Here is a 20794-nt window from a genome sequence, read left to right on the forward strand (position 1 = left end):
CTAAGTTGTTTGTTTCCTAAGCAACTTAACTAATGTGAATCGCCTGGTACCAAGGCCAATAATAGATCAAGCAGCATGGATCGTCACAAATAATAACATCATTTTGAGCAATGTAATTATCGAAAAATATTAATAGTATGTTCCCAGGAAAAGTTTTACTCAGCCAGTTACCAGTAAGTGCACAGGGAGACACGTGTTAGGGCATTTTTGGGTAGAGCAGAGATAAATTAATATGCCCTGTTTTTCACTTGAATGAAGTAAATCCATTAGTATTTTATGAGTCTGTCGAAGGAACTACCTGAATAAATGAAAACAAAGGGCAAGAGAAAAATTGTTTCGCCAAGACAGAAGATAAAAGCTGTTTTCCAATGTTGCTGCTGGGCTTATTGCTATAGGTATTACTGTATTAGCGGAATATTTAAAGAACACTCTTGTGGCTTGGTGTGTCTAGCCCTCATTGTAACAAATCAACATTATTGATTTGAGGAGACGATGGCCCAGTGGTTTAGTCGCTAGACTATTAATCCAGAAACTCAGCTAATGTTCTGGGGATCTGGATTCGAATCCTGCCACAGCAGATAGTAGAATTTGAATTCAATAGAAAATACCTGGAATTAAGAATCTACTGATGACCATGAAACTATTGTCAATTGTCGAAAAAACCCGTCTGGTTCACTAATGTCCTTTAGGGGAGGGAATCTGCCGTCCTTACCTGGTTTAGCCTACATGTGACTCCAGAGCCACAGCAATGTGGTTGACTCTCAACTGCCCCCGGGCAACTAGGGATGGACAATAAATGCTGGCCAGCCAGTGGCACCCATATCCCATGAATTAATAAAGAAAAGCTATAGTGAACAGTTTATGTTAACAGGTGGAATAGTATACCAAGGGATTTAGATTCTAGAGCCAGAACATTTATGCAAATAAAACATGCAAAAAGATTGATGAGTAGCAAACGGAGGGATTGTAAAAGATCTGACAAGTATTGATCCAAAATAAGCCTCAATGTTGGTCACATATTAGCTAATTGCTCACCCTATTTAAGATATCTTATTAGTTCCCTGTTAGATTCTTTGAAATCTGATGATAAATCGCATTTTGTCCCATTTTGTTCCACACACACCCCGACGTTAGAAAACCAGTATAGATGCAATGATAGGAGGTTTTGTGGCACAATGATAGCCCCCCTGCCTCTAAGCCAGAAGCTCTGAGTTCGAGTCCCACCCCAGGACTTCCAAGGAAGGCACATTCATAATGCGGCCAAACAGGTTGAGTACCAACATGCAAATCCTTCCATCACATGGCAGATGGTAAGAGGGAAAGATATTTCTAATCAGCCATATTATTGAAAGAGAGTTGGAGCATCTACCATTGCTTCAGACTAAAATATGCATGTAAAAAGACTTGAACCCTCTGAGTAAACTACCACCTCACATAGACACATCAAATCTGTCATTGCTTCTCAGATTCATAGAAGCATAGAATAGAATCATAGAATTCCTACAGTGCAGAAAGAGGCCATTCAGCCTATTTAGTCTACATCAACTCTCCAACAGAGCATCCCACCCAGGCCCATGTACTTGCCCCCTAATTCCGCTAACCTACACATCTTGGGACACCAAGTGACAATTTAGCATGGCCAATCCATCTAACCTGCACATCTTTGGACTGTGGGAGGAAACCCACACAGATACGGGGAGAACATGCAGGCTCCACACAGGGAGCCACCCAAGGCTGGAATTGAACCTGGGTCCCTGGCGCTGTGAGGCAGCAGTGCTAACCACTGTGCCACCGTGCGCCCCTAGAAAGACACAAAATTCAAGTGCTCCTCAGTAATAGATACCTGTGTGGTCCTCTAAACTCATTAAAAACAACCTCCACAGTTTTACCCTTCCTTTTATTTCAAATATCTATCTACTTATTTGTGAGTCCATCCACCATCCATTCTACCCACTGTGAGATGAGTTAACTTTTAATAACATTTTGGAAATGAACACTTTTGTGGGTTGGTGTGTTTAGTCGTTCATTATAACAAATCATCATTATTGATTTGAAGAGACGATGGCCCAGTGGTATCATCACTAGATTATTAATCCAGAAATTCAGCTAATGTTCTGGGGACCCGAATTCGAATTGTGTTGTTCAGATCAGAAAATTTAGTGCACCCTGGTCTTATGGAGAATTATAGGGACAATCGACTGGACCAAGTGCTGCTTTCTCCTTCTGAACACTGTTAGCTGTCTCTCCACTCAATGGGGAGCCCAATAGTATTGTTCAGAAAACACATGGTGCAGCCAGCCTACTCTTCTTAAAGGCAGGCTGTCCCTCTGAAAGGGATGCTGCACTGAAGAATGTTGTTGCAGTTGAAATGATGGCAAAGTAAACAGCAGGACAGATAGAGGGTCAGGGGTTGCTGGTTGTGACTCTGGTGGCGAGTAGACAGCAAGGTCCCACAAATAGCAAGGACCAGACACTCTGGTCAGAATTTTACTGCCCCATGCGAATCGGAGTGGGTGAGGGGCGGACAATGAGAAGGTCCGTTGACCTCGGGCAGGATTTTTCGGGTTTGGGACGAGTGAGGCCGTAAAACCCCACACTCTGTTTTAGCAGTCTTAATCGAAGGACAAACATTTAACAGGAAACTGGGAGAACTTGATTTGCTTTAAAAAGGTCAATGGGATTTTTGTACATCATTGGGAGAGGAAACAACATTTGTATAGTGATATGGGATTGTTAAATACGGGTTGATGAAAATCAGTAAGAAGTGCTATAATTTGCTTTCCACCTTTAACGTAGGTTAATTGGTTGGTTATTCCTGTGAGCCTGAAAGACATAAGAGCCTTGAGAAACATGCAGATATTCACCACCTGCAATACTAAAGAAACACTAAAGAAACAATCAAAGGCTAGATTTGCAATGGTAAAGCTAAAGTCAGTAAGAGTTTTAACAACACCAGGTTAAAGTCCAACAGGTTTATTTGGTAGCAAAAGCCACACAAGCCACATTTGCTACCAAATAAACCTGTTGGACTCTAACCTGGTGTTGTTAAAACTCTTACTGTGTTTACTCCAGTCCAACGCCGGCATCTCCACATCAAAGCTAAAGTCACCATAGTTCAAGATGACTGGTGGCGATTTAACCTGACAATGAATAAATTTACACTTCTTCGACATTCAGCTTTGTTTCCTGACTTGCCCTATTACCATTTCTTTTTGTATTGCACCATCAGCCCTTCTATCACTTAATCTCTCCTGCCCTCCACCGAAACACTGACTTTCCCCTCTTTTACTTCCTCCCCTCCCCACTTCCTTAGATTTCTCCCAGTCATGATGAAGGGTGACTGAATTCAAACATTGGGCTTGGTTTAATGGTCCCCTGCTGGTGGGTTTGACGATGGTGAGGGGAGATGGAGCGAATGTTAAATGCAGTGGGCAACCTGCCCAATATCAAACTGCCTGAAGTTGCCTCCACCACAGAGGTATCAGTGACAGGGATGGCATTGGGTGGCCTGCTCACCGATAGACTCAGCGAGATCCTTAGTGGGTAATTAATTCCCACTTAAGGGCTTCATCCCATTGCAACTGTGCAGGATAGTGGTGGGGAAAGGGTTGGAGGACACTCCTTAACTGACCTGCTGAGTCCATCGGAGGGCCCTTGAAACGTGTAATTCCCCTCCATGCTACCATCCCCCATTGCCTCTCAAACTCTGAACGTCCCCCCAACCATAGCTGAACCTCCTCCCTGACACCCAAACACAGACTAAAGTTCCGATTCATTGCTGAAAGCCTCCTTATGCATTGTGTGGTATGAGCCAGTACTGGGGAGGCGATGACCTAGTTGTAGTCTCGCTAGACTATTAATCCAGAAACTCAGCTAATGTTCCGGGGACCCGGGTTCAAATCCAATAAAAATGAATTCAATAAAAAATATCAGGAGTTAAGAATCTACTGATGACCATGAAACCATTGTCAATTATTGGAAAAACCCATTTGGTTCACTAATGTTCTTTAGGGAAGAAAATCTGCTGTCCTTACCTAGTGTGGCCTAAATGTGACTCCAGAGCCACAGCAATGTGGTTGACTCTCAACTGCCTTCAGGTAACTAAGGATGGGCAATAAATGCTGGCCAGCCAGCAACGCCCATGTCCCACGAATGAATTAATTAAAAACCGGGAGTGGCCTCTGCTGATGGTGGCACTGCCATTATTGGAGAGCTGTTGACCAATTAGCCAATAAGTAACTGCAGGGTAGCATTCTTCCCCTGGGTTGGCTCTCGCCTGACCTTTCAGCTGGGACATGGCAGGGTAGGGAGTTGTCACAGTTGCCTTACAGCACCTGGCATAATTCAGCCAATTGACTCTGTTTCTCCCTCCTTAGATGTTTGATCTGCTGAATATTTCAGGCCTTTTCTGCTTTTACTTTACCTCTTCTGGCTTTCTGTCTTGGTTCTTTCATTTTCCTTTGTCTGAAGTCAGCTCTCTCTCTCAAAATTTAAGTGAGAGTTTAATGTTTGCACATGGCACCCAGAAGAAACCCATGCAGACACGGGGAGAATGTGCAAAGTCCACACAGAAAGTCACCCAAGGCTGGAATTGAACCCGAGGCCCCGGTGCTGTGAAGCAGCAGTGCTAACCACTGTGCCACCGTGCCTCCACCCTGCTCGCTGTGTCCAAATTGGCTGTCACATTTCCAACATTGCAACAGTGACTACACTACAGAAGTACTTCATTGGACGGAAAGCGCTTTGTTGGTCTTGGAAATCACTGTATAAATACAAATCTTCCTTCTCTTTCATTCTACCGACCAAGCTTAGATCCGAACCCACGAGTCCCCAAAACAAACATGAAGCTGAATACTTTATCATCAGCCCTAAATAAAAGCATCCTTAAAGACAGGTCAGAACGACAAATATAATCGCACAGATGCCACAAATTAAAGGTGGACATCTTCTCGTTGGCAATTGAACATAGAGGATCATTCACTTGCAATTTGTCAAAACGCCCAATGTAGATTAATTAAAACCCATGAAGCGAATGCCACATTTTAAAGATACAAATCAAGTTGAAATTAATTCTTAATTACCCGTATCTGCATTAAAAATTCCAAATAATTTGGGAAATAATGTGGTTGGCCATGTCCAGTTGCTCTGATGTGCATATTATCTTGATATAGCATGATCACAATGCATCCTCATTTCAGCACCCCCCCCCCCCCCCCTCCGGCCCCCCCGTCCCCCACCACCCCTTGAGGGAGAAGAGTTTGGAAGAGCATCAAAGATTCCTCTTTTACCAAAGACAAAATATGAATGATTTTAATTTCCCGAGGATCTTTGCTGGGTTGGATCTCAAACAATGATGAGACAGAGTACTGGAATGAGATAGAGAATCTGGTGAAGTGGTGCGGCAACAATAATCTCTCCCTCCATGTCAATAAAATGAAGGAGATTGTCATCGACTTCAGGAAGTGTAAAGGAGAATATGCCCCTGTCTACATCAACAGGGACAAAGTAGAAAGGGTCAAGTTTTTAGGTGTCCAGATCACCAACAACCTGTCCTTGTCCCCCCATGCTGACACTATAGTTAAGAAAGCTCACCAATGCCTCTACTTTCTCAGAAATCTAAGGAAATTTGGCATTTCAGCTACGACTCTCACCACCTTTTACAAATGCACCATAGAAAGCATTCTTTCCGGTTGTATCACAGCTTGGTATGGCTCCTGCTCTGCCCAAGACCACAAGGAACCACAAAAGGTTGTGAATGTAGCCCAATCCATCACGTAAACCAGCCTCCTATCCATTGACTCTGTCTACACTTCCTGTTGCCTCGGCCTAGCAGCCAGCATAATTAAGAACCCCACACACCTTGAACATTCCCTCTTCCACCTTCTTCCGTCGGGAAAAAGATACAAACGTTTGAGGTCACGTACCAACCAACTCAAGAACAGCTTTTTCCCTGCTGCCATCAGACTTCTGAATGGACCTACCTTGCATTAAGTTGATCTTTCTCTACACTCTAGCTATGACTGTAACACTACATTTTGCACTCTCTCATTTCCTTCTCTATGAATGGTATGTTCTGTCTGTATAGCGCGCAAGAAACAATACTTTTCACTGTATGTTAATACATGTGACAATAATAAATCAAATCAAAATCAAAATCAAAAAAATCAGAGGGAACTTTATTCAGATTTCTGATTTTGCAGAGTATGATTTTGACATTAAGAGACATGAACAACAGATATCAATTCCTTGTTGCAACCAGCTCATTGAAGCATGCAGCTTAATTAACTTCACAATTGATTTTAAGCATATGTAGATCAAAGATAATTGTCTGCAGTTAAAATAAAATGTTCCCTCTTAAAATAAAGCATCAAAATAGTTTTCAAGTTGAATATCTTTCATTAAAGGATCCATTCTTCCACTTTGTGCCTCAGTTCTGTTCACGAATTGCCACATGAAATGCATGCCCACTCCATCTAAAACATCCAAAAGTTGAATTTTTCTTCGACATTGGTTCAGACTCACTGGGCTGTGGACTCAGTGAGAGGGCTGAAACACCGAGGCCGGAATCTTACCACTCTTCACGCCTGCGGGATTTTCCCATCCCGCTGCAGCGAAAGGAAATTTGGCTGGCCGCCAAATTCTCCGAACTCGCCGCAGCGGGAGCGTTGCGTGAATGGCTGGTAGGATCACACCCCAGGACTCGACCATTTCCAGGATTTCTGATTTTGAGCAGAGCCTTTGAAGGTGCAGGTTGGTTCGTGCTGTGATCCTGCATCCTGCATTTGCAATCCAGCTGGTTCGATTGTAGGGTCAGGCATATCTTTATTCTTTGTAACTTTCATAGACTTGGGTTCGATTTTCAACATTGTTGTTCACAGCACCGCCGAGATATGGTGAATCATCGCCTGAGAAGGGAAATTCAAAGATATGTGTAGTTCTGTTTTGTTCTCATAGAATCCCTCCAGTACAGAGGGAGGTCATTCTGCCCATCGAGTCTGCACCGACCATAATCCCACCCAGCTCTTATTCCCGTAACCCCACATATTTAGCCTGTTAATCCCCCTAACACTTAGGATCAATTTATCATGGCCAATCAACCTAACCCACGCATCTTTGGACTGTGGGAGGAAACCGGAGCACCCGGAGGAAACCCACACAGACACGGGGAGAACGTGCAAACTCCATACAGACAGTGACCCAAGGCCGGAATTGAAACCGGGTCCCTGGCGCTGTGAGACAGCAGTGCTAACTATTGTGCCGCCGTGCCGTGCTGTTAATGATCCAGGAGAACGTTAAATAAGAGGCAGGCTCGAATCACAATCTTTAAACTTTTGTAATGGTTTATTGAAAAAGTGTAAACAGTATGAAAGAAACACAAGTAACAAATCTCATGGCCTTCTGCCCATCGGGGACCCCGGTCACGACGGCTGGTCTGGAGATCGAGTGGTCCAGGCACCATTCGTGATCTTGGTCTGAGGTGAAGTCCAATGTACCTGGGCCAACAGCTCCCCTTTTACTGTGTGGCATAAATAACTTGGAAAACAATAATGGCAGGTCCACGTGACCTTAGATAACGCAAATACTATCATATGGTGCAAAACACAACTGCTTCCCATCCTTAGATTCCCACTGCATGGGTATTGCTAAGTTGGCTGGCGAATATATTGATTTTCTACTTTCTATACATATGTTCATACAGTCCTTGTGCCCACATACCAATCTATGGTACTTCCATGCTCATTCACTGTACGATGTGTAGAACCAATAAATCCAACAATGATGATACGACATCGAAAGGAAAAGCTTTACAAAAGTAATTCATTGATAACTTTCCATGTGCATAAAATGGAAACCATCTAGACCCTTTAAAATATCAAGGGCAGAAATTGCAACCACTTGAAACCTCTTTATCTTGTGTAAGCAGACATTGTGGAGTTGGCAGAAAAAAAAATCAGAGAGCCAGACTGTCAATCAAGCAATGTTTTCCCTGGGGCTCAGCTGCATCAACCGTCTAATGGATTTCTGGGAGTTTTCAGCAAGTTAGGCAGCATCTGAGGAGAGAGAAACAGAGTTAATGTTTCAGAACAACCCATCTTCCATCTGAACTCATCCGGCAGGGGCAATTGTCTGCCCATTATAGAACCCAGCCAAATTCATTCCAATCAGTTTCTACAATAGCTCAACGGCCGGTCCCACAGGATTATTGATGAGATGAAGAAAGGGAAAATTTACCCTGTTATTTAATCAACAACTTCATTGTTTGTAACTGTTCTGACATGAGACAATGGAAAGTGGATCAGGAAAAGCAGATTTTCCAGCAACAAACAGGGGCTGAAGCCTCCTATGTGGCAGGAGGTGCATGGGTTTGTCATTCAATCTGTGTTAGGGATGTGCAGCACTCACACATTGGTTAGAGTGCTTGGCTGAATCAGGCATTAGACCCATTGCCACAGCAAATTGAGGCCCACATTTGATTACGGACCCCTTCTCACATTTGTTCCCAACTGCTTGCAGCACGACCGCTGCAGTTTTCTCAAATGAACAGCAGCCAAAACAGAATGAGTTTCCTCTGTGTCTGAACACTCTATATGACTTTAGGACAAAGTAGTATAAAGTTAAAAAGTTTATTTATTTAGTATCACAAGTAGGCTTACATTCACACTGCAGAGAAGGTACTGTGAAAATCCCTAGTCGCCACACTCTGGCGCCTGTTCAGCCACACTGAGGGAGAATTTAGCATGGCCAATTCACCTGCACATCTTTGGACTGTGGGAGGAAAGCGGAGCACCCAGAGGAAACCCACGCAGACACGGGAGAACGTGCAGACGCCACACAGACAGCGACCCAAGCCGGGAATTGAACCCGGGTCCCTTCTGTGAGGCAGCAGTGCTACCCACTGTGCCACCCTGCCGCCACCCACTGTGCCACCGTGTCACCACCCACTGTGCCACCGTGCCGCCACCCACTGTGCCACTGTGCCGCCCCACCAGTCAGAGGTTATCACTAAAGAATCAAATGCATTTTCTTCGCTTTAGCTGAATGTGGAGCCAGAAGGAGCAGTTGTCTCCCCGACCCCTCTCCCCCACTTCCAGCGATCTTCTCATAGCCCTTGCCTCCTCCCCGCCCCTCAGATTCAGGGTACGTCCAATGTAGCATCACGGCCAACCGATCTCCACTTCCTCCTGTCCAACGACACACTGCCAATCAAGGTGCAATCGATGTCACCTGCATGTGGGTCGCCTGCTGACGACGCAAACTAGGGGATATGTTTTGTGTGGCCCTCTTGCTCCTCAGGTCCGGCAGGAGACCACACAGCTACGGCTCGGCTTGGGTCAAAGCGATTTCTTGGCCAAAAATGAGCATGGAAGTACCATAGATCGTTAGATCAGTTAACAATGCAAACTGCGAGCAAAGCGATTTCATTTTGGGTTGTAAGGTTCTTATCAGCCTTCCTGACAATTGACATTGCTTTCCTTTATAAGTCAAGTGATAAGAATTCAGATCTTACGGATATATTATAAATTTGGAGAAGTGACAGTTCTCCACATTGCTGAAACTGAATGCTGCAGGTTCGGTATTGTTGATAATGCTTTTCCTGTTGGTTTCTGTGGTTCTGCGTATCCTGTTCAGCAGCGCACCCAACAGATTTATGGCAAAGGATCTAATTTGCCTTTTTGAGGCAGTTTGTTAGCCCTCTGGAAAAAGAGGACACAAAACAGATGAATGTACATCGCAGAACAAGCAAGTTAAAGTGTAAAGAACAAGATAGTTTAACAAATGGACGGTGGAGCCATTGCTTGTGGCATTGTGCACAGCAGAGGAAAAGCTTTTACAAGCAATGATAAATTTGGATGTTGGTTCTCTGTGCCATCTCTGCTATTTCTGCTCATCCTTCCTTGGGGAATGTAAACATACATTTAACATTCCGTTTTGGCTGTTAACTGGCGGTAGGAATGATCACAAAATTAAAGCTGACAGGAATGTTTCGCAGACTTCCTTAACAATGATTCAATCAGCGAAGTATGTTCACGAGGGCTCGAAGGAAATTTCAAGCCATTTCGCTGCCCAAACCCACAGGGATAATAATAGGAACACCTCCCCTGCTTTCTCCAACTACACCCTATACATCAATGATTCCACACAACCTTGCTGAATCAGGAGCAGATTACTTAAACAATGAAAGCAATTTAGAAATGAAAAGAGCTCCCTGAAGAGCCAGTCTTATGAAGCCCTGTATGTGCAGTAACAGAGCTGAAGTGTGTATGCCGGGCAGGGGAGTACTATTGAGCTGCCTGATGCCACGAATTTTGCTGACAGTGTATGAACAGCGAGAAACACAAATACTGAAGGTAAATAAAAAGAACACAGAGGATTAATTTCGGCAGAATTTAAAATGAATGTGTAATTTAATCAGACCCCTAACAATGAGGAAAGATACCAAAAAGGTGCTGAAATTTGCCCCACGAAAGCTTGAATTAAATGTTTGATTTGATTTGATTATTGTCACATGTATTGGCATACAGTATTGAGCTTTGACAAAGGGTCATCTGGGCTCGAAACGTCAGCTCTTTTCTCTCCTTACAGATGCTGCCAGACCTGCTGAGATTTTCCAGCGTTTTCTCTTTTGGTTTCAGATTCCAGCATCCGCAGTAATTTGCTTTTATTTATTGAGAAGTATTGTTTCTTGCGCACTATACAGACAAAGCAGACCGTTCACAGAGAAGGAAAGGAGAGGGTGCAGAATGTAGTGTTACAGTCATAGCTAGGGTGTAGAGAAAAATCAACTTAATGCGAGGTATTCTGCCTCGTACATCTCCTTTAAACCTTGCCCCTCGCACCTTATACCAATGCCCCCTAGTAATTGACTCTTCCACCCTGGGAAAATGCTTCTGACTATCCACTCTGTCCATGCCTCTCATAATCTTGTCGACTTCTATCAGGTCTCCCCTCAACCTCCGTCACTCCAGAAGGTGGAAGAGAGAATGTACCGGGTGCGGGGAGTCCTTGATTATGCTGGCTGCTTTTCCGAGGCAATGGGAAGTATAGGCAGTGTCAATGGGTAGGGGGACTGTATAAATGTATACATTACTGTATACACTAAACAGGCTTTCACCAGGGACCAAATTGACAAAATGCACCCAGTGTTCACAGAACATGCCAATAGTCTTGCTGAGGCGAAGTTACACTCAAATCTCCGTGGCAACCAATCGGTTTAATCCTGAACATCAAATCTACGGCCAATCATTGCAATTGAGTAATCATAATTGATATGTAACTGGAGCAGAGAATCCTTGAGCAACTCAGAGTGAGAGTGCCAGGAAAGGAGCCATTTTCAACTGAATGGCTAATTGCTCTTGGTCTTACTTTTAAATTGGTTGCCTTGATCTGCTCTTGGTAAACAGGACATGAAACCAGCAGTCAATTGAAGCCATAAAGGTGTGTCCTGCTCTGCTGTAAATGGCCTGAATTTGTACTGAATTTCAAGTAATTTAAAGTAATAGTAGCAGCAGAAGGAGAAGGAAACCTGGCTTCATCTGGGATCATTGCAGGCAATTAGCACTGGACTCATAGGAATGGGAATAGGCCATTCGGCCCATCAAACATTCTGCCATTCAAACAGGTCATGGCTGATCATCTATTTCTACGCCATTTTTCCCACCATCCCTTTATCATAGAATCCCTACAGTGCAGAACGAGGTCATTTAGCTCATCGAGTCTACACCAACTCTCTGACAGTATTTTACCCAAGCCCACCACCCCACCCGATCCCTGTAGTGCCACACATTCATCGAGCTAATCCATCTAATCAACACATTTTGGGAAACTAAGGGGCAATTTAGCATGGCCATTCCACCTAACCTGCACATCTTTGGAGTGTGGGAGGAAACCGGAGCACCCATGGAAAACCATGTAGACACGGGGAGAACATGCAAACTCCACACAAACAATCACCCGAGGCCGGAATTGAACCCGGGTCCCTGGCATTGTGAGGCAGCAGTGCTAACCACTGTGCCACCGTGCCGTCCCTTGATGTCTTTAGCATCCAGTAATCCATCGATTTCTGTCTTTAACATGCTCAGTGACTGAGCCTCCACAGCCCTCTGGGATGGAGAATTCCAAAGTTCCAACACGCTGGCTGGGATTTTACTGTCCCGCCCATCATGGGAAAGGGAGCGGGTGAGGGGCGGACCATGGAACGGTCTGCAGACCTCTGGCTGGATATTATGGTTTTGGGACAAGTGAGGCCATAAAACCCTGCCCCCTCTGTCACCATGAGTGCCTGTGCACTGTTACTTTGACCGCAATGTGATGCACACAGCTGAAGGGCGCAATTATCAGTAACACTGGAGTTATGCCCTGCTCTAAAGGTGGTGTCTGTGTTTTATGAATGGAACTGGAAACCAGTGCAAAAGATTGAGGACATTCTGAAGTGGCTACGAGTGCAACATTCTTAGAAATGTTTAATTCATATTTTTCCTATTAACTGGGTAGAAGTTGCATAGACACTCCAGTACATGGTTTATTTTATCTATTGAGCACAACACAGTAATCCATGATTTTCTTGATAAAATCACTTATTTCTAGAATGGTATAGGGTCTCCATTATAATTGCGTTGATTTGATTTATTATTATCACATGTATTAGTATGCAGTGAAAAGTATTGTTTCTTGCGCGCTACACAAACAAAGCATACCGTTCATAGAGAAGGAAAGGAAACAGTACAGAATGTAATGTTATATTCATAGCTAGGGTGTGACAATTAATGTCATATCCGGAGAGGGGCCAAATTTTAAGGCAAGATTTTAAATCCTGGACAATTTCTGAAAAGGGAGGAAAGGAAATTGCCATGTCCAGGATTAGCAATAAAAACAAAAAAACTGCTGGAAAAACTCAGCAGGTCAGGCAGCATTTGTGGAAAGAAATCGAGTTAACATAGAAATGTAGAAAACAGAAGCAGGAGTAGGCCACTCGGCCCCTCGTACCTGCCCCACCGCCCATCCCAACCATAGCTGATCATCAAACCCAGCATCCTGATCCTGCCTTCTCCCAAATCCCTTGATCCCTTTAGCCCCAAGAGCTATATCTAATTTCTTCTTGAAATGGCACAACATTTTGGCCTCAACTATTCTCTGTGGTAGTGAATTCCACACATTCACTACATCTGGGTGAAAAAATTTCTTCTCATCTCAGTCTTAAATGGTTTACCCCTTATCCTCAAACTATGACCCCTTTGTTCTGGACTCCCCCACCATCAAGAACATTCTTTCTGAATCTACCCTGTCTAATCCTGTTAGAATTTTATAAGTCTCTATGAGATCGCCTCTCACTCTTCTAAACTCCAATGAATATAATCCCAACCGACTTAATCTCTCCTCATATGACAGACGTGCCATCCCAAGAATCAGCCTGGTAAACCTTCGCTGTACTCCCTCTCTAACAAAGACATTCTTCCTTAGATAAGGGCACCAAAACTGCACACAATACTCCAGGTGTGGCCAATGGCAAGCACTGCTGCCTCACAGCACCAGAGACCTGGGTTCAATTCCCAGTTTAGATCACTGTCTGTGTGCAGTTTGCACATTCTCCCCGTATCTGCCTGGATTTCCTCCAGGTGCTCCGGTTTCCTCCCACAGTCCAAAGATGTGCTGGTTAGGTGCATTGGCCATGCTAAATTCTCCCTCAGTGTACCCGAACAGGCGTCGGAGTGCGGCGATTCGGGGATTTTCACAGTAACTTTATTACAGTGTGACTGTAAGCCTCTAATAAATAAACTTTTTATTAATGCCTGTACAATTGCAGCAAAACATCCCTATTCCTGCACTCAAATCCTTTTGCGAAGGCGTTTCAAGTCAAGTGACCTTTCGTTAGAACAGGATCAGAAATTGCCAATCAGCTTTCTCTCATTAATTGTGTCTCAGTCAAGAGAACATCCCCACTACCATTTAAGTTTACATTGTGATTACTCCTGGTTGCAAATTGATTTTAACTTTGCTTCCCTCCATTGGGTTATGTTTTGAGGTGAATCACCTAAATGTTTGTTGGCCAATTCAATTAACAGCTTTGTGCTGATAACAATGAAAAAAAAAGGTTTCTGGCCAGCATAGGCTAGTTCTTCATGTCCTTGCAGTTGACAGCTTGAGATATTCAGTACAAATTATAGCAAGTGGTAGATTCACTTAACAACTCCAAGGTTTATCAGCTGAACCAAAGCACAGGGACATTAATTGAGTGCTGAAGTAAATTAAATCTGGAATTTCAATCTGTCTCATTAAGACTCTTTAGCTTCAATGACTATATCACTCAATTCAAAGAGATTCATTATTTCAAGGACTTAATATCGATGTCCATAGACACACTTGTGACTCAATCTACATCCTGGAAAAATTTCTGCTTCTTTCCAAATTCCCTCAGAGTATTGTCATTCAGAATTCCTAAGAATGCCACCAAGAATGGCCAACTAAGAATCCTTTTGTATTTAATATCGTTCTTTGGTTTGTTATTTAAAATGTTTATGTTTTTTAATAAGAGCAGGAGGCTCGCTGTATAATTTTGAGTATTATTCCAGTTGGCAGTCCTCGATGGCATTTTTGGGAGTTCAAAATTGCAATGCCCAAATCTCAATTGGAAAGAGGCATAGGGCGGGATTTTCTGACCCCGCTTGCCCCAATGACGGAAAATCCTGTCCAAGGTCAATGGATCTTTTCATGGTCCGTGTCCCACCCGCTAGGATTCCTGTGGCAGGTGGGACGGGAAAATTCCACCCATAATGATTGTTGAATGCAGATTAAGCTATGGTTCTGTCCATAGCTATCAGGGCATTCAATATGTCAAATTGAGCTATTCCACGGCCAAGTTGTCAGCTAGAATTTTCATACATAGTTCAGCTCAAAATCTTTTTGTAACGCGTGAGGAATGCGAGTTAGTAACAAGGTGGTACAGACAATGGGGTCAACAAGCTTTATTCATGGTGTTCTCATTCTTCCAGAAACTTGGTACCAGAATTATTATATTATGTGTGGCCGGTGTCTGGAGATAGCCATGATGTGGAGATGCCAGTGTTAACTGGGGTAGGCACAGTTAGAAGTCTCACAACACCAGTCCAACAGGTTTATTTGGAATCATGAGCTTTTGGAACACTGCTCCTTGCTCAGGTGAGTGAAGAGTTGGGTTCACAAACATGGCATATATAGACAGAGATGCAATACAGTTACCAGTATTTGTCTGTACCTGTAAAGACTTGATTACCTCCAACCATTATCTTGCAAATGTGTCTCTGTCTATATATGCTGTGTTTGTGAAACTGACCTCTCCACTCACCTGAGGAAGGAGCAGCGCTCCGAAAGCTCGTGATTTCAAATAAACCTGTGTTGTGAGACTTCTTGTGGCATACGGAGAGGCTTCAGGCTTTGTTAGGAACAAGGAAGGTATTTATTTATTCTGAGAAACGTGATGGTACAGGAGAGTTTTGCAGCACTAAGGCTGCATGGAGTTAAGTTCAAGTTCTTACATGTTTACAGACATGGCTCCAGAATTATAACTGCCTGAGAGAGGACTCTCTCTGTCTCTCTGGTGTGATCACTCACACTTGGTTCCCAATAGTCCCTCAAATTAGGTGACTCACTGGACAGGATGGGGCAGAATTGCTAGCACTGCTGCCTTACAGCGCCAGGGGCCCAGGTTTGATTCCCAGCTTAGGTCACTGTGCAGAATCTGAATGTTCTCTCCATGTCTGCATGGGTTTCCTCCTAGAGTCCGAAAGATGTGCTGGTTAGGTGCATTGGCCATGCTAAATTCTCCCTCAGGATACCCGAACAGGTGCCGGACTGTGGCGACTAGGGGATTTCCACAGTAACTTCATTGCAGTGTTAATGTAAGCCAACTTGTGACAATAATAAATAATCATTCTGAGAGACAGACACCAGATGCAAAACAAGAACAATTAACACTTTTCATTTTTCAGTCTTTTACTCAGTTTGTACTATTAAGCCGAAATGATGACTGGCAACGTCCCCCCTCAATCTCATTACCTTGCTCCATCACCTTACCCTTCCATGCAGCCCCCAAATCAATACTTTTCCAACTTGTTCTCAATTGCTGGTTTGTTGGTCACCAAAGAATTGGGCCAGATTTTGCACTTAAAGTAACATGTTCATATTATTGAAGCATAAATTGGGGTGCACCTTCCGGGTCTGCATATACGCTGCTAAATGCAGAAATCAGGAAGTTGCTATCCAAGATACCTTGTTCCTCTAAAAGATGCATGAGAATGGTATCTCAACAAGAGACTCAACATTCAAAGGCATGGGTGGCGTGAAGATTGAGATATATGCACGAAACACAGCTGCCAAAGTTAGGACTTGTCTTTTCCTACGTAAATATCCATTTAGCAACTTGATGGGTCTCAGCTACTCCCAAAACAACCCCTCTGGCATGAAAAAGAACTTTAACAAGTGTGGATAAAAGCAAATTACTGCAGATGCTGGAATCTGAAACCAAAAGAGAAAATGCTGGAAAATCTCAGCAGGTCTGGCAGCATCTGGAAGGAGAGAAAAGAGCTGACGTTTTGAGGCCGGGTGCTTTGACAAAGAGTCACTTGGACTCGAAACGTCAGCTCTTTTCTCTCCTTACAGATGCTGCCAGACCTGCTGAGATTTTCCAGCATTTTCTCTTTTGGTTAACAAATGTGGAAGCTTTATTCTTCGAATTTTGATTCCTGTTGGAGAGTTAAAAGATTTATTCACTGTTTCTTCCTGTTTCGTTTCATCTCCTTCAATAATCCAATCCCCCCCACTCTCGTTTTGTTTCTGTATTTGGTTTGACATTGAATTCAATATTGTAACAAACCACTTCTCGGTTCAGAATTAAGCTGCGCATTAATGATTCCCCAATGTGATTGGGTAAGGAGACACTCAGGCCCAGATGTTCATCCTCAGGTTGGGTTCATAGAGTCGGGAAATTTCCTTCAAATATCATAGAATCATATGTCTTGCCTACAGATTGTACTTTGAGCGTGGGGGAATGGGCAGCGGTGTGGCGGGGGGGGGGGGGGGGGGGGGGTGGGGGGACATAGGTGGGGGGGGAATGGTAGGTGGTGGTGGGCTGAAATAGAAGGCTGGCAACCACGCAATGACCTCTAAGACTATCGCTTGCAGATGTAGGCTCAAGACGCAAGGCCTGCCTCCGTGCCACAACACTGCATTTAGATTTTTTAAAACAATAAAAACCCCTCCAGCCCTCATATCCTGAATGCCTCCAACCCCCAAACACTTCCCTATGCCCAACTATGACAACTCATACCCACCACCCATCACCCTTTTCCCTTGTCGCCGCCATTTCAACTCACCTAGCATCCTTTGACACTTCCTGGACAGCTTTGACAGCTTAACAGTTCCTGGACAGCTTTCCAGTTCCTTGACAGCTTGACACTTCCTGGACAGCTTCGCGGTTCCAATGAATTTGTGCGTAAGAAGTGCGTACTGAAGTTTAATTCTGACAATCCCAAAGGATGCCTTACTTCTCTACCTCTCCCAATGGTTTCATGGGTCTCTATCCAAAGGGGTACCTGAGCTATCCAAATAATCCAGCAGGTTCAGACCTCCTCTTACCTGGTCTGCTCTGCACACTCGAGGATTCGCACAGCTGGGCTTCAAAATTTGGAAGTCAGTGGAGACACTTGGTGAGTTGCGTGGCCAGTTGCCTCTGCGAATCGTACATGTGCAAACACCAGCCCACCTCCAACTATTCCTGGATCTATTTCCTGGGATATTTGCCATGACAGGGAGTGTCTCCATTATGATAAAAATCCAGGCTTGAGTTGCTTACCCTGTTCAAGTAGATCTCAGGCACCCTGTAGAATGAACAGCGATTTTTTCAATATTTGACGGACAGGAACCTCTGGTGCAGAAAGGGTGGCGGTGGCACGGTGGCAGAGTGGTTGGCACTGCTACCTCACAGTGCAGGGACCTGTGTTCGATTCTGGCCTTGGGTGACTGTGTCGAGTTTGTACATCCCCCCTGTGTCTTTCCCAGGGCAGGAAGCGGACCAGTTGTTGGTGTCCTACACAGCGTGGATTGGAGTGCTCCTCAACCTGGCTGGGAAAATTCAGCCCGCTAGCTCAATTTCTCTCTCCATTGATGCTGCCTGACATGCAGTGTAGTGTGTTCTTTAGCATTGGGACGGCACAGTGGTACAGTGGTTAGCCACACAGCACCAGGGACCCGGGTTCCATTCAGACCTTGCCTCACTGTCTGTGTGGAGTTTGTATGTTCTCCCTGTATCTGTGTGGTTTTTCTCCGGGTGCTCCAGTTTCCTCCCACAGTTCACAGATGTGTGGGTTAGGTGGATTCGCCATGTTGAATTGTCCCTTAGTGTTTGGGGGACTAGCAGGGTAAATATGTGGGGTTATGGGGATAGGGCCTGGGTGGGGTTGTTGTCAGTGTTGGCTCGATGGAATGAATAGTCTCTTTCTGCACTATCGGGATTGTATAAGCACAATGAGTATGAGTGTACTTGGTCAGGTGTAATGAGGTAATGGATGGCATAACTACCAAAGAGCACCCTGCTTTCTGTACCTGCAAAAAGAAAATCGATCCTGTATTAGTCGCAGGCTAAAGAGGAATCATATCTTCCAAAATGCATTGATTGTCCTTTAGGAGCCTTGACAATGTTCTTCGATGAGTCGCACTTCACGTTTCACTTATTTTTTATTAATTCGTGGGACCTGGGCCAGCATTCATTGCTCATCCCTAGTTCCCCTTGAGAAGTGGTGGTGAGCTGCCTTCTTGAATCGCTGCAGTCCATGTGCTGTGGGTTGACCCACAATGCCGTTAGGGAGTGAATTCCTGGATTTTGACCCAGCGGCTATGAAGGAACGGTGATATATTGCTAAGTCAGGAGTGGCTTGGAGGGGAACTTGCGGGTGATGCTGTTCCCATGTATCTGCTGCCCTTGTCCTTCTAGATGGAAAGTGATCGTGAGTTTGGAAGGTGCTGTCTAAGGATCTTTGGTGAATTGCTGCAGTGCATCTTGTAGCTAGCGCACATCAAATATCAATTGCTAAAGCTAGCGAGATGACAGAGGTTGGTGTTGTGAACAGGTTCAGAGTTCAAAAGTAGCACAAAGCTTAAACTACTGCAATTACCCAACACACATGATATTTGTCCTTGTCATTGGGTAAAATAAATTCACGTCAATGGGGTTAAAGTAAGTAGCAGAAATATTGATAGTGCGTGAGTAGAACTGGTCCCAAATTCTACTGAAATATTACACTGTGGTTCAGTGGCTGCTGCAGTAAAATCATTGCTCACATCTCAGGCAAAACAAATTAAGTATTCCAGATGGAAAATGGATGACAGGCAGACTAGGTAGGAATTAATTTTAGGTGTTATCCGTTTGGGAATTGATTAATTTGCTTTCACTAAGCATCGAAAATGTGGCTGTACAGAATACGTCAGGCAGCATCGCAAGCATTCTCCAGTTATTACGGCCCAGGAGAAGAATGCTGAAGATAATTATTAATTCCTACTTTGTAAGTGTGCAGTCATTCAGCAATTATAAAGAAAATGAGTCAGTGCGTGTTTTAAGAAGAAATTTAATGCTTCCAACTTATCTACCATCTTTTGCAGTCTTTTGTAATGCAGTTTCAGGAAATAAGTTAAGGGATGAAATATGACAAAAAAAATTTGATACAAAAAAGCTTAATCTGCAAAAGCGGTGGGGGGACCTGCATCTGCTACTTAATTAGTTCCCATCAAACATTATGTAGCCAATCATGATTCTCTAATGGGCAAAAATCAATAAGTGTGCATTTTGATTCATTATAATGGATCTTGGAAGACAAGCAGAACTACATTGTGCTCTCATTTTGTTAACTGCGGTAAGTGTTTATTAGGAAGGAAACAGGAAAGAAAACAGATTAGTGCATATCTGAAGAATGTTCAGATAACAACGGGGCGATTATTCAAGCTGGACTAAATCTAACATGATGCTATCCAAAGTATGTTAATGAAGCTGTGCCATTTTGCCAGCGAAAGATTTCCTTTTTAGAAAAGTGATTCACTCGTTCAGAAATAGTGTGGGTTTTATTTTTAAGTAACTTGCATTCTTTATTGCTGCACTGTGATTTCCTTTTACACTGGGTAAACAATTTGAGTTATTCCTTTGGAGTCAGCAATTGGGACGACTTTCAGAAATTGCTATTTGTTTGCAGTCTGTACCATGCCAAAATAAAACCAAAATTGTGTGAGATTAGCCGCTCGGTCAAAATGAGCACACACATTGGGTGACAAAAAAGAACCTGGGGTAATCTGACACTGGTTTTGATGATTTTGGGTCACACCCAAGCTTTCAGTTCAGTTCTGGTTAAGATAGGTTTGGTTTCCTCTACAGGGAAAACAATTACACATTATCCATCGGAACAAAAAAATCTAGAAGGCAAATGAAAACACTTAAATGCTCTCATGGATTTGTGCGTAATCACATATGGACTGTGGGGTATATTTCCATTCCAGTGGGACATGTGTCTGTTTGTGATCAAATCTGGTACAGAGCATTACAGTTGTTTCTCCTTGAAACTGGAACATATTCTTTAAAACGGCATTGCTCCTAATAAATTTAAAGGCAAAGCTGAGAGAAGGGATATTTTTCTAATCTGCGAGCTGTAAATCATGAAGTATCTTGGTTATCTGTGCAAAGCACAGACTGAATTATTTCTGGCATTCATCTGCGGAATCCATTCACTAAAGTGTTTGGAATGGTTTTTTTGGAAAACTGGAATCTAAACCATGTGACGAC

This window comes from Mustelus asterias, chromosome 10 (assembly GCF_964213995.1).
Source record: "Mustelus asterias chromosome 10, sMusAst1.hap1.1, whole genome shotgun sequence".
Taxonomy (NCBI): domain Eukaryota; kingdom Metazoa; phylum Chordata; class Chondrichthyes; order Carcharhiniformes; family Triakidae; genus Mustelus; species Mustelus asterias.